The 11,128-nt window shown below is 50.2% G+C and overlaps 1 long non-coding RNA gene across 2 annotated transcripts; it reads left to right on the forward strand.

The window, feature by feature from the left end:
- Positions 1 to 602: 602 nt before the first annotated feature.
- Positions 603 to 6,836, forward strand: LOC116753140. Of its 2 annotated transcripts, none has more exons than XR_004349685.1 (3): positions 603 to 2,087; positions 2,487 to 2,597; positions 5,534 to 6,836. It is a non-coding gene; the product is annotated as an uncharacterized LOC116753140 (long non-coding RNA). The 2 variants fall into 2 exon arrangements; XR_004349686.1 differs by having other exon boundaries at positions 5,556 to 6,836.
- The last annotated feature ends 4,292 nt before the right edge of the window (positions 6,837 to 11,128 follow it).

Genomic DNA, 11,128 nt, shown 5'->3' on the forward strand with positions numbered 1-11,128 from the left:
ACTATCCCCCCTTGTCATGACTTCATGTGGTGGCTTGTTCAGAATTTTCACCCCTGAAACCAGGGTTGCTGGGAGCTTCCTGTGTGTCCACAGTGGTGCACCCTGCTCTCCATCCTGAGCCTCCATCTGCAGGACCCTGCCGGTCACAGCTGGATCAGAGACCCTCACACCACCGTCTCTGCTGGGAGATGTGCTGAGATGGAGTTGGAGGGTGGCTCTCGCCCTTCTGGGAGAGAGTAGGTGTGCAGGAGAGTGCTAGCGAGGGACCTGGCTTCCCTGCCAATCGGCCCATCGGAGTGCCTGACACTGACTCACTCCCAGTGTCTGCACTTTTCTAGGGAGGAGGCCTCCCCACCTGCCCAGGGCAGCACCGTGAGTCAGAGATGAGGCTCCTGTCCCACCTGCCCCCACCCTCGAGCCTGGTTCCCAGGTCCGAGTTCCCAGGCAGGCTGCCGCAGACATGCCAGTGAGAGGGTGTCCAGGCTTTAAGATGACCTGGCAGCCTGGGCTGAGAAGGTCTTCAATGGTATTTTTTGAATAAGTAAGATATCCATAGACTCTTTACATTCTTGGACTCAAATATGGTGAAATTGTCCCTCACGTTCTTGTCACACAGCCAGGCAGCTCCTTTCATTACAGGCAACTGGGGCTAATTTCTTGTGCAGTCTTAGAGAGATACTTCAACGGGAAAAAGAAAAGGTCAAAAAAGGTCCACACGTCCCTATCTGGAACCCTCGGGGACAGGTGAGTTTGGGAACTCGGAATTCAAGGAGTGTACAAAAGTAGTACGTGTATATTATGTCACACTCCCAGCAGAGTCTGTGACAAAACGCACTAGTATTTCTGCACCAGGTAGGATAAATGGAGCCATAATCAGCCTTAAGTAAGTTCAGTTCATTTCAGTTCAAGTTTTGCTACCGCATGAGTTTGTGCCAAATTTCCTAAGCAAACAAACAAACAAAAACTTTTCTTTAGAGAGTTTTGAACTTCATAATTGTGGATAAGGGAATGTGGACTTGTGTTTATACTACTCCTTATTTAAAAGCTTACGGTAGTATTCTGTACACAATGGATCAGTACTAAGGAGCTTTTTTTGGGTTGTTTTTTTGGTTTTTTTGCATCCGCATAGTATTCCATTATACACATGCACCAGTTAATTTAACCTTTTTAAGGACAGTTGGGTTACTTGCAGTTTTCTCCCCAGCTGCATCAGCGCTGCAGTGAATACATTGTACACTCATTTAGCACATGAGCAAGCGTATCTGTAGGATAAATTCCTAGCAGTGGGATTGCTGGGCCAATTAATAGTAATGATATTAACATTTGCATGGCATTTGCTAAGAGCCGGACACTATAGTATGTGCTCTACAATTACTAATAGATTTTAATCCTTTCATGAGCATCTCCAGAGGTAGGTACTATTATCATCCCCTTTTACAGATGAGAAAAACTGAGGCACAGAAAAGTAGGCGACCTGAACAGCTAGGATTCAGACCAAGGTTCTGGGGCTCCACTTCATTCTCTTAACTATTACATTCTACCGCCTTTGGAAGGTCATGGGAATTTGTCACTTAAAGGGATATTGTCAATCTTCCATACAGCGTTACCAATTCCCATTCCCACCAGCAGTGTGTGAGTGCCCTGTTTTCGCACCGACGCTGTGCTGAATCAAAGGTTTTGATCTTTGCCAATCTGATATGTGAAAACAGTATCTCTGTGTAGTCGTAACTGGAATTTCTTTCATTATGAGTCAGGTCGGGCATCTCTTCACCCAAGGGCCGTTTGTGTTTTTTTTCCTATGAACTATCATTCATATCTTTTGCTCATTTTTATGTTTCGTTATGTCTGTGACTTTTGTTGAGCTTTTTATATCTTGGGAAGGTGAATCCTTGGTGACTCAAGTAATACAGATTATTTCCCAGGTAGTCATTCATCTTTTGATTTTCCTTGTGGTGAGTTTTGGGCAGAGTATCGTGAGGAGGTGAATGAAGGAAAAGGCATCAGCGTTGGGAAGTGGAAAGAGGGAGAAGACAGAACAGATCCCCGAGAGAGATGTCCTCTGCTGACTGAGGCAGGAGGGAAGGAAGGTAAGAGTGAAGGGACCACTTGTGGAGACTGGAGGACGGGGGTCAAACGCTCCAGGTGTGGTCCACTCAGACTGGCAGGTGTGGGGAAGAAAGGTTCCATGGCAGATGTGAAGATGTCTCTCCAAGAAATGACTGCCCAGATGCAAGGCTGTGGTCAGCTCACAACCTACAGCTGTTGACTCCTGCTACATCCACCCAGCTTTCAGAACAAGTTTAAGGCCTTCTTGGGGGTGGCCTTGGCAAATGACTGAGCAAGGTGGTGGTACAAGGGCTGAGGCATTTCCACGCTTCCCCCTAACCCTGGGCTCCTCTAGTGCTCCCTGGTGGGCTGGCAGAGACTGTCAGGTCCACACCGCAGTCTGGAAGCTCCAATCGTGTTTTCTCTCCCTTCTTTCACAGGTGTTTTCTCCTCTGCCACACTTCACCCCACAAGTCATCTTGCATTCCTAACTCCATCTCAGCATCAGTGTCCTGGAAAACCCAAGCAGCCCAGACTCCTAAAATCTTCTGGTAAAAATTGACATAAAAATTTTAGAATTCAAGAGGTATTCCTCAGTTTTAAAAAGTTCACTGAAATATATTTCTTGTTTGAATCTAGAGATTTGCTTATTTGTTTTCCATTTGGTGGTGACTGTAAGTGTCCTTTGGCTTGGACATAAAACAAAAATGTTGGCCTGTGGGTGAAGCCAGCTGAGGGCAGGCCTACGTGGAGTAACTGATCTGGGTCTGGGGTGACTGAACAGGCAGGCCAGGACCTCTGGACGGGTCTCTGAAGTAAGGAATGTGGGAGCACCTCCAACACTGGCCCCAGGCCTGAGAACACACCACACAGGAGGTGGGGTTCAGAAACGTCTTCCCCAGCAGCTACAGGTGGACCTGACTGTGCAGCCCTCGTGGGCAGCCTCTCTCTGGCCCAGCCATCTCTCCCGGGCTTGCTGCCGTGCCCTGGCTGGTCTCCAGGTTGCCAGAGTGACCCCATTATAACACTTCTCGGCCTTCAGCTTTGGATGATAAAACCTGGAGTCCATCTCCTTAGCCTGCGATTCAAGGCCCTTCATACACTGGACCTGCTCTTCCTTTTCAGTCTCTCTCTAACCACCCCCATCCTTTAATCCCTTCATTCCACAGTCACAGGACCACCGGCCAGTCTGAGAACCCAGTGGGCATTGTGTCCCAGCTAGTGTCTCTGCCTGAAACACCCTCTCTTTCTCTCTCCACCCTTTAAGGCCTAGCTGATATACCAGCTCCTCAGATGTGATTTACAGAGAGAGAGGTAGAGAGGAGATAGGAAAGTGTGGGCTCAGTTTGCCATGTTCAAGTTACCTTAAGGGACTGCAGTAAATATTCAAAGTGCTCTTAATTAGAAAACATCTCTCCCCCACCCACTACCCTGTGGAACTGCCATGTCTTAGCAGATGTCCAGTGCGGAGCCTGGACCACATGGGAGCTGGGTTATATGGGTTACACATACATTCCTGGAAGAGAGTCTAGCAGGCAGTTCTTAGCCTTTCTTCCTGCAGCCATTTTCACCCCCTGCTGGCCACCCCCATTTCCTCCGTGACCACAATGACTGATCAACATTAAAACCACTAATTTGTGTCAGACATTCTTTCAACTTTCTTACCAAGATTGCCTGAAATGTTGAAATGCAGTAGAATGTAAGTCAGCCTTACTTACACTTACTGAGCATGTAATAGGGGTGATGCACGGTCGTGGGTGGTAGGTCGGTGTGTTACAAGGAGGCACAGTATGTGACAGAGTGCGTGCCTCCATGGGAACGGATAGCCCCATTTGTAGACAAGGCAAATGTCAGTCCATCAATGGCTGTGCGTGGTAAGTGACACAGGTCCTAAGTGACCTGGAACCTCAGAGGAAGGCGCTCACAGCAGCCGAGGCAGCCGGGGAGCGCTTCCCACAGGAGGTGGGGATTGAGACGGCTTTTGAAGAATGGCAGGAGCTGAGACTCTCCTCTCACTCTTAGGGAGGAGGGCCTCGAGGGAGAATGCAGCTCTGTGAATCACTTAGGAGGAGCCCTACTTTGTTTGATGAGCCTGGGATGCATCAGATATCTTTGTTCTTTCTTTCATTTTTTAAAAAACAAATTTATTTATTTTCAGCTGCATTGGGTCTTCGTTGCTGTGCGCAGGCTTTCTCTAGTTGCGGCGAGCAGGGGCTACTCTTTGTTGCAGTGCGTGGGCTTCTCATTGCAGTGTCTTGTCTTATTACGGAGCACTGGCTCTAGGCACGCAGGCTTCAGTAGTTGTAGCACACAGGCTCAGTAGTTGTGGCACACGGGCCCTAGAGCACAGGCTCAGTAGTTGTGGCGCACGGGCTTAGTTGCTCCGCGGCATGTAGGATCTTCCTGGACCAGGGCTCGAACCTGTGTCCCCTGCATCGGCAAGTGGACTTTTAACCACTGCGCCACCAGGGTACCCCAGATATCTTTTTAAAGCACTGGTTGTCAACCATGGCTAATATTTTAATTACCTGGAAGCTTGAAAAAATGCTAATATCTGGGTCTCGCCTCCAAGGAGCATGATTGAGTTGGTCTGGGGTGCGGCCCGGCTGCGGGGAGTTTTAGAAAGCTCTCCTGGTGATGTGCGGTGTGCAGCCAGGGCTGAGAGCCTTGGCCGTATGGGAAGTTCAGGCAACGTGAGGCTGTCAGCCTGTCAGCTCTGGCACTTCTGAGGCATGCCTCTCATTCCATCCTCCTGGACAGTAGCCACCCCAGGGAGGGGTCCGGGCCTCTCTTAAATCCCACTCGCACACCTGGCACGAGGTTCCCAGGAGGATTTCACAGTTTCACATCAAGCAGGCACGCAGTCATCAAGCAGGCTGCGAGCTGCTTGGCTTTCCTTCTGCCGTCAGTTCCTCTCCTCTGGTGCTTTCCTGAAGCTCTGAAGCTGTGGCCGTCGGAGGGGGTGGGGGGCGGGGGCAGCTCCCAGGACAGCGCCACGGGTGGGTTCCCTGAGCACACATCTACACGCGCGGGCTGGGCAGAGGCCTGGCACAGACCACAGAGGTGGTGCCAGAGGGGATTTCTCTCCCTGCATTTCCTGGCACTGAGCGGCACCTGAATAAAGTCCAGATTGCCGTTTGAAGCCCTCTCCACTCAGTGGTCTCAGGAACGGTGCTCCTCATTTCAGACAACTCTGTAGGTGTGTGGTTCTTGGCTGCACGCTGGCATGCCCATGCTGGGTGAGGACTGGCCACCAGTCGCAGGTTTGACCCAAGGAGGCCACGGCCCCACCCCCGTGCAGCAGCGAAGGCAGGTGTCCGAGCGACTCCAGGAAAGGGCACAGAGGGGTAACAGCATGATTTCCTGACAAGAAAGATTGCTACACCCTGGGGTTTACAATCCAGGCAAGAGGTGAAGTGCCCTAGCTTGGTGGCCCTTTTATTTAGTTATTTATTTTAAAATAACTTTATTGATTTTGTTTTTAAAGGATCCATGTTTTTTATTAAAAGGAAACAATGCAAACAGCAACACCCCCAGAAGAAATTGAAGTCCCACTGGCTCAAGAAAGCTGGTCTCTTTAACACTTTGTGAGCATCTCCAAAGGTCAGTGCTGCTGACACTGGGCATGTGCGCCAGGCAGGGGCACAGAGAACTCGACCTCTGAAAATCTTCTCAGTCCTGGGCCTGCATAAATGATGCGATGACTGTCTCTCCAAAAACCCCCTCTAGAGGCTTCCCACCACCCTGCCTTCTCGGAGAGAACATCCAGTGCTCCCACACCGGAACCGGTCCAAGCAGAGAGGATGCCGAGGCGGTGGCTCATCTTCCTCGGGTCTGGTGGGAGCGGCCTCCTGGCACTCGTGCGCAGTCAGCTCCTTTGCCTCACAGCCCTGCAACTATGCGAAGAATGTGAACCATTTCCCATGGGACTGGCAACCGAGAAGCAATTCTGAGCCCAACCTCCCCAAATATCTGCCTTGCAAACAGATAAAACAAAGAAGCATCCTGAAAATGTGATCTTTGGCCGGTCACCTTAGGCGGCTTGCACACCTGCTCGCCTGCTGGGAGTGTTTCTGCTTCCAGAGGCCATCTTGGAGTTGCTGAGGCTTGGGATGTGTGTGTTCCCCAAGAGGGCAGAGAACAGAGGACTCTCTGTAAGGGACCTCTCAGGGGAATGGGGACCAAGTAATGACCCAGGTCCTTTGCAGGGGTCTGCCTTCTATCCCAGTTCTGGGGTCTTCTGGGTGCCTTTTGGCCCCTGAGATGTCTGGGCTGCCTTCTCCGGCAGTAAGAAACCACCTAGAGCAGCCTTTGGCCTGTCCAGTCCACAACACCTCCGATTTTGTGGCCTGATGAGGCGGGGACAGGGGCAGGGGCAGGGGCAGTGCCAAGACCATGGCAAGCTTGTGAGAGGGGGAAGAGGACACAGCTTTCTGAGTCGCTCTCACCTTCTGAGGCTCCAGAATACCTTGCTGCATCACTGCAGGTATCATGGGGTCCCCACGACCTAAATAACCTTTCAGACGTAGGGCAGGTGGGAGCCCTGACTCATCCCAGGGGAGCCTGCCTTGGGGAGGGTGGAAGTGGGGATTGATAATCCCGAGACGTTGAAACCATGGTATGTCCACAGTGTGGAAAATCACATAAAAATCATTACTGTGAAGACTATTTAGCAACATTACAAATGTTCATGGTACAATGCTAGGTGAATAAAAGAAGAGATTCATGCAGAAAACACTACAAAGAGATTTAAAAAAATAACAGTTGCTACAGTGGTGTGATTATGGACATCATTCTTTTTTTAAAAAATTTATTTATTTATGTATTTATTTTTGGCTGTGTTGGGTCTTCGTTGCTGTGTGCGGGCTTTCCTAGTTGCGGCGAGCGGGGGCTACTCTTCATTGTGGTGCGCAGGCTTCTCATTGCCGTGGCTTCTCTTGTTGCGGAGCACGGGCTCTAGGCACGTGGGCTTCAGTAGTTGTGGCACGCAGGCTCAGTAGTTGTGGCTTGCGGGCTGTAGAGCACAGGCACAGTAGTTGTGGCGCATGGACTTAGTTGCTCCGTGGCATGTGGGATCATCCTGGACCAGGGGCTCGAACCTGTGTCTCCTGCTCTGGCAGGCGGATTCAGATTCTTAACCACTGGGCCACCAGGGAAGTCCCAGAACATCATTCTTTTAAAAGAAAGCAGTGGATTTAATGTCAGACGGACCTGGATTATTTGCTTAGTTATACAGTTATTTCTCATTAGAAGCAACATTGGCAGGTAGCTTAACGTCTCTGAGATTGGTTCCTCATCTGTAAAAGGTGTACAATAATTCCTACCTTACAAGATTCCTGGGAAGATAAATCAGATGATGCGTCTCCTCTCTTCTTACCTTCTTTCCTCCTCTTCCTCCTTCTCTCCCTCCCCCTGCATATTTTTCACTAACACAGCACCATGCAGTTACCCACAGAGGATTCCACCACCGAGGTGTCCTTAGGTCTGCCAAGCTCTGTCTCAGGGAAGCGCATTTGCCTCTTTGGGCTCCAAGCAGAGCTGGAGCCCACATGCTCAGGGGAGGAGGGCCACTAATGACAAGAGTCTGGGCCGCCAGGGGCTGGGGAGGCCTGTTTTGTTTTAAATTTAATTGTTATTTTATATTATAGTTGATTTACAGTGTTGTGTTAGTTTCAGGTGTACAGCAAAGTGATTCAGTTATACATATACACATATCCATTCTTTTTCAGATTCTTTTCCCATAGATAGTTTATCACAGAATATTGAGTAGAGTTCCCTGTGCTATACAGTATGTCCTTGTTGATTATCTATTTTATATATAGTAGTGTGTATATGTTAATCCCAAACTCCTAATTTATCCCTCCCCCACCTCTTTTCCCCTTTGGTAACCGTAAGTGTGTTTTCGAAGTCTGTGAGTCTGTTTATATTTTGTAGATAAGCTCATTGGTGTCATTTTATTAGATTCCACATATAAGTGATGTCATATGATATTTGTCTTTCTCTGTCTGACTTCCTTCATTCAGTATGATAGTCTCTAGGTCCATCCACGTTGCTGCAAATGGCATTATTTGGGGAGGTCTGTTTTGTCTTTGTTTTCAGAGCTGCAACCGTGGTGCCCATCTCCAGCCCCCAAGCAAAGTCACAAATGCAATAAAGGTTGAAGCAGGGGTTTGGGATGCAGCCCAGCTGACACCACACAGCAGACCCTTCTCCCCTCCCTGCTGGTGGGCTCTAGCAGGATCCATGATTCCCAAGGCAGGAGGACAGAGGAGTGATTTCCAGTGGCAAGTGGACATACACGTTTCATTTCAAGAGTGTAGGATTTACATAGATGTTCAGAAAAAGTGAAGCAGTAGCTATAATGGTACAGCAGACCTAAAACTGAACTAACATAAAGGGAAACATTATGTAAATGATGATTGGGGTTGTGCCTGGATATGTCAAACACCAGGAAGGAGCAGGGGGATGACTGAAGCTTGGGGGCCACTGCCCTGACTTCTTTTTTTTTTAATTTATTAATTAATTTGTTTATTTTTGGCTGTGTTGGGTCTTTGCTGCTCTGTGAGGGCTCTTCTCCAGTTGCAGTGAGCGGGGGCTACTCGTCGCTGCAGTGCACAGGCTTCTCATTGCGGTGGCTTCTCTTGTTGGTGAGCACTGACTCCAGGCGCGCAGGCTTCAGTACTTGTGGCTCGCGGGCTCTAGAGCACAGGCTCAGCAGTTGTGGCTCACATGCTTAGCTGCACTGTGGTATGTGGGATCTTCCCAGACCAGGGCTCGAACCCGTGTCCCCTGCATTGGCAGGTGGATTGTCAACCACTGCGGCACCAGGGAAGCCCTGCCCGACCTCTTGCATCCATCCTCTAACTCTGACTCAGCCTCGTCTCTTCCAGTGTCTGTCCTGCCCACCTCCCACGACAGCCAGAGGTCTTCCTAAAAAGAAACCTTCACTACAAGGAAGTGCCCTTAGGGAGAGGAGACATCTGGACTTCTCCTTGGCAAGGCCTCCAAGAACTTCTAGGATGGGCCTCTGCCCGTCTCGCTAGATTCCCTGTCACCCTTGTCCTTTTCCCACTTTAGAGTCCTATACGGTGGACTTCCAAACCCAGCTTGCTCACGGCGCCTCTGAGTCTTGGGAAATGCTGACTCCTCTACCTGTGATGTCCTTTCCCCCTCGTCTGTCTTAAGGACTCCTATTCAACCTTCAAAGCCTTTGCAAGGGTCTCCTTCCTCTGTGAAACTGTCTTGATCTCTTTGCAAAGGGTTAGCCCACCTCCCCCTCTACCTTTTCTTTTTATATGTAAATTTATTTATTTATCTTTGGCTGTGTTGGGTCTTCGTTGCTGTGTGCTGGCTTTCTCTAGTTGCGACGAACGGGGGCTACTCTTCATTGCGGTGCGCAGGCTTCTCATTGCAGTGGCTTCTCTTGTTGCGGAGCACGGGCTCTAGGCACACAGGCTTCAGTAGTTGTGGTGCACGGGCTTAGCTGATCCGTGGCATGTGGGATCTTCCCAGCCTCGAACCCGTGTCCCCTGCATTGGCAGGCAGACTCTTAACTGCTGCACCACCGGGGAAACCCTCCCCCTCTGTCTTGAGCACCATTTTATCACATGGAGCCCAAAGCTGCTGTTTCCTTGACTGTCCCCTCGGTAAGGTGGTCTCTGTGGGCCCTGAACTTTTAGTTCAAAGTTACTGTACTGGGACTTTGTACGGTAGCTGTTATATGACAGGCACTCAAATACTAGAAAACATACAATAATTATAGCTACTGTTTGTGAAGTGCTCTCCGTGTATTATCTCCCTGAACCCACACAGCCTCCATAAGAGAAAGAAACTACTGACGCACCCATGTGAGACATGAGGCTGAGAGATGGAACGCATTTACTGCAAAGCTGATAGGTGGAGGGGCAGGACCGAAGCCAGGCCGCCTGACTTTTGTGCTGGGCCCTCGGCCCACTGCTCTCTGCTCTCCTGCGCTCAGAGCTGCCCCTTGGTGGCGTGCACCAGGCGGGCCTCTGGACCCAGTTGGTTCACAGGACTCCTTCTGGCCACCAGGTGTGGCCACAGCCCCAGGCTGGAGCGCACAGGCTCCTGGGGCTGCTCTATAAAGGGCACAAGGCTCAGGGTGGAAAAGCAAGAGGAAGGAGAAAATAGAGTTGAGTCAGATGCCTTGTGGAATTTCTGGCCTTTTTTGAATTCTGGGAAGAGAAAAAATGGCCGTACTTATTCCAAGTATGTCAAGAGAATAAGGGGCTCCCTACTGTTTACATGAAAAAAATCTCTGGCAGCCAACACCTGCAAGCAAGAGGCTGGGAATCTGTGAGACCCAGACGCCCTGAGCTGGGGCCCCAGGCCCCCAGGGAGGCAGCTGGCCAAGAGGGAAGAAGCATGAAGGGAAAGGGGCTGACAGGACCGTCCTCGCAGCCCCAGCATTTCCTGCAGGAAGAATGTGGTCCCCGTCCCTGGAATGTGGGTGGCCCCTCCTGTGTGGAAGGGGAAGTGAACAGCCACCTCCCTCCAAGCCCCCACTGCCGGCTGGGCGCCCCTGCTCTTGCAGACACTGGGCTGTCTAGTCCAGCCTCATTCCTCAGCAGCCCTCTCCTCGGAGGAGAGGCCCCGCGCTCAGAGCTCTGCAGAAATACATTGAGAACAATTAATTAGCTATCTTCATGTACATGGACGTGCATAAATTCAGTCAACAAACATTTATTCCTTCATTCAATATGTGCCCTGGGGCTGGAACTGCTGTCAGGTCCTGAGGAGCTGGAAGCATCTGGGAAGGTCTAGACCACAGTTTCTCCCTTGGGGGTGGGTTTGCTTGAGAATCACATACATGTGCTGGGCCCCACCCAATCTAGGAATCAAGACTTGTGGGGAGGGGTCTGGGACTGGGCCTGAGGAATTTGAAAAACTCCCCAAGTGATATGGACGGGAATCTCTGGTTCAGACACAATGACCGGGTTGGAAACATTTTTGTTCAGAGCTATCTCCACAGTCCTGTCTCTCTGGGATGGTGGAGGCATGATCTCCATCTTGGGTTCATTCATTCATTCGTTCGTTCCACCAGTATTTAGTATTTATTGAA

The sequence above is a fragment of the Phocoena sinus genome, chromosome 4 (assembly GCF_008692025.1).
Source record: "Phocoena sinus isolate mPhoSin1 chromosome 4, mPhoSin1.pri, whole genome shotgun sequence".
Taxonomy (NCBI): Eukaryota; Metazoa; Chordata; class Mammalia; order Artiodactyla; family Phocoenidae; genus Phocoena; species Phocoena sinus.